The sequence below is a fragment of the Carcharhinus amblyrhynchos genome, chromosome 4, assembly GCF_965287045.1.
Source record: "Carcharhinus amblyrhynchos chromosome 4, sCarAmb.v2.hapA, whole genome shotgun sequence".
In the NCBI taxonomy this organism is placed as follows: Eukaryota; Metazoa; Chordata; class Chondrichthyes; order Carcharhiniformes; family Carcharhinidae; genus Carcharhinus; species Carcharhinus amblyrhynchos.
In genome coordinates, this window is record NC_137327.1 from 112767395 (window position 1) to 112770811 (window position 3417).

The following is a 3417-nucleotide window of genomic DNA, read 5'->3' on the forward strand; positions in this document are numbered from 1 at the left end:
ACTTTCTCCATTCCCCCTTCCCCCCCCCAAAAAAAATTCCCAGTTTATTCCAGCCCAGTCTAAATCCAGCCCAGTTCCAGAGCCTGCCAGTACAGACCGGCAGGCCGGCTGAGGCCGCTCTCACGATCGGCACAGCAGCTTCACTGCAGTTTGTGGGATCGCCCGAAAAAAATCATTTCCTCAATTTTCTCAAAAAAGAAGTCGTGAAATACAGAAAAAAAATCTTTCTTCCCATACCGGGAGTCGAACCCGGGCCGCCTGGGTGAAAACCAGGAATCCTAACCGCTAGACCATATGGGAGGAGTTGAAGTAAGCTGCTTCTAAACTGACTGTAAAGACTGTCATGAGGTCACATCACACTGTTTTCTCTGAGGGCAGATTCTGAGCTAAGTTAGCACTGGGCTCACTTCAATGCAGTTAGTATTCGGCTAACTCCAATACAGTTAGTACTGGGCTAACTCCAATTCAGAGTTAGTACTGGGCTAACCCCAATGCAGAATTATTCTGGGCTAACTCCAATGCACAGTTAGTACTAGCCTAACCCCAGTGCAGAGTTAGTACTGGGCTAACTCCAATACAGAGTTATACTGGGCTAACTCCAATGCACAGTTAGTACTGGCCTAACCCCAGTGCAGAGTTAGTTCTGGGCTAACTGTAATGCAGAGTTGGTACTGGGCTAACTCCAATACAGAGTTAGTACTGGGCTAACTCCAATACAGGGTCAGTACTGGGCTAACTCCAATACAGAGTTGATATTGGACTAACAATACTTTTTACTTCAGCAAGCAGTGGACATCCCTGTTCATCTATGTTTGCGGTTGGGAAACACTTGGGTTAGCTTCTTTGGCACACAGTCTTCTCCATACTTATTAATGAAGTCTGTTACTGTAGCGGCCTACTTGTTCATTTGGTCACTGAGTTTTTGGAAATTGATCAGTCCACTGACTTAAAGCAGTCCTGTAGGAGATCATCCAATTCCTCAGACCAACATTGTGCAACTTTCTTGATTGTATTCTCCTGTTTCAGTTTTTGCTTGTAATCGGGAGTAGAAGCAGTGTTCTGGTCTGATTTGCCAAAATGTGGGCGGTGATAAAGTAGTCGGCATGCTTGATGTTTGTGTAGCTGTGGTCTAGAATGTTTGGCCTCTGGTGGAACAGAAGACATTGTGGTGGCATCTCGGTAGGACACTCTTGAGATTGGCCTGGCTGAAATCACCCACCAAAATGAACAAGGCTTCAGGATGTTTATCTCACAGTTATTTGTAGTGATGTATATTTCATCCAGTACAATCTTCATATCTACATGGGGTGGGATGTAAACTGCTGTCAGGATAACAGAGGTGAACTCCCGAGAAAGGTAGTAGGGACAGCATTTCAGCACAAGGTACTCTAGGTCCAAGAAGCAGAAATTCACCAGCATGGCTACGTCTATGTGCCAAGAGGTGTTGATTAGAAGGCAGACCCCACTTCCCCTAGCTGTGCCTGAGGGCAGTATGCAGTGGATTGAGAAACCCACTGGTTGTGGACCACAGTCCGGTGAAATGGGAGTGAGCCATGTCTCTGTGAAACAGAGCACAGCAGTCTCTCAGTGAAAAGTGAGTCTGGCTTTAAATTCATCCAGCTTGTTTTCCAGAGATTGGATATTTGCCAGGAGTAAGCTGGGGAAGGGGGGCCTTGGGACCACATTGTTTCAATCTCACCTGCAGGCCTGCACATTTCCCACGCTTCCTGGATGAGTGGCTGCAAAATCAATTCCCACTGTTTAAAAATCACTAATGCTGCTCTTTCAAAACTACTTACAGGTCTGGAGATCCATTGGCTGTGCTAGTGAGGGAGCATGAAGCCTAAGATATTTTCTCCTCTATTCAAGTTTTTAGTTGCGAGTTTGGTATTGCATTGCAGCAACATGAGTTGTTGTATTTTAATCGGAGAGTAAAAGTGTATTGATTGGTTGGAAACTTGGCTGATCCTTCTTTCCCGAACACAGTGACGCCCAAAAGGTTTTGGTGAAGTGCCTTTATTCTGATTTACCAACTTTTTGTGTACCTCTGCAAGTAGTTTCTTTTTCAAACGACCCATCTAATGGGCACATATTTTGTATATCATTATAATTAAACATTACAGGTAAACATGTGACTATAGTAATGGTTTTTAACTTACTATTTGAGTGATGGAGGAGCTGGTTTGTTTGCATAAGCACATGAAGTAGGGAGAGCCCCCTCTCCCCCCACAGAAACACTCACAAACAGCTCCTCTTCCCAACTCCTCTCCTCCATTCCACTCATTCAGTGGCCCCTCTTCCCTCCTCCCCTCTACTCACTGAGCAGTCCCTCTTCTCGCTTATCCCACTCACTCACTCAATTGTATCTTTGAGAGGCAGCTCCATCGTGGGACAGTAGCTGCCTCCCAAGCACTATTGCTGCCCCATTGCTACAGCAGCGCACAGGCTCCTGTGCCAGCACTCACCTTCCTGCTGTTCCACCTGTAGTTGTTTCTAACCACCAGACCATACAGGAGGAATTTAGATAAACTGATTCTGAGATGACGACTGTCATGAGGTTGATTTGGTTCATTCTTGTGGTTAGAAATTGATACTGGGTTGTCTGGATCATTGACACCTCTCTTCCAATCACACGCTGTTCCTCTCCTGCTGTATTGCACTCGTCTCTCATTTCACCAGACAATGGTCTACAGCCAGAGGGTTTCTCAATCCTCCAAATGAACCACACGACGGCCTCAGGCAAGGCTAGGGGAAGTGGTGTCTGCCTTCTAATCAAAACATCTTGATGCTCAGACGTAGCCACGCTGGCAAGTTTCTGTTCCCCAGCAGCAAGGGTGGGAGAGAAACAGAGAAACAACCCCTGATTGGAGGAACAGTGAGCAGCGGGAAGGTGAGACATGGCATGTGACCCTAAATAGCAGAAACTCTGAAAATCTGCTGTTACACAATCGAGAGAAGTAGCCCCCTAAGGACGTCAGTCACACCTCACTTTAGAACCACTGCCCTCACCCTGCGGCCCTTTGCTGACAGAAGGAGATTCAGAAGATGCTGCCTTTTCTCAATCACCTCCCCTGCAATTCTGAAGGTGCTGATCCTTGCTCGATTACAATCCCCCAGAGACAGCAGCTTCTCTCTAGTAGATAAAGCCAGTTAGAGCATGAATCGATGATTTGGCTACACAGAGTCAAACTTGACCTTGCCTTCCCCTTCAGTGGGTCAACATGTTTGTGCTTTCTGGCAGCAATCCCTGGCTAACAGTGTGATGAGATTCTTTAAAGGGGCAATTGCTTTGTATGAGCTTGTGGTAAAATGAGAGCAATTAAACTCAGTGTGACATCTGATGACATGCATGAAAATCCATACTCGAGCAATTGCCCAACTTTTGAATTTTGGAACACAACTTATCAGTAACATTCT

At 46.0% G+C, this 3417-nt stretch overlaps 1 non-coding gene across 1 annotated transcript; it reads right to left on the bottom strand.

Annotated features, from left to right (window-relative positions):
* Positions 1 to 228: 228 nt before the first annotated feature.
* trnae-uuc (transfer RNA glutamic acid (anticodon UUC)) lies at positions 229 to 300 on the bottom strand. Its single transcript has one exon. It is a non-coding gene; the product is annotated as a tRNA-Glu (tRNA).
* Between the last annotated feature and the right edge of the window lie 3117 nt (positions 301 to 3417).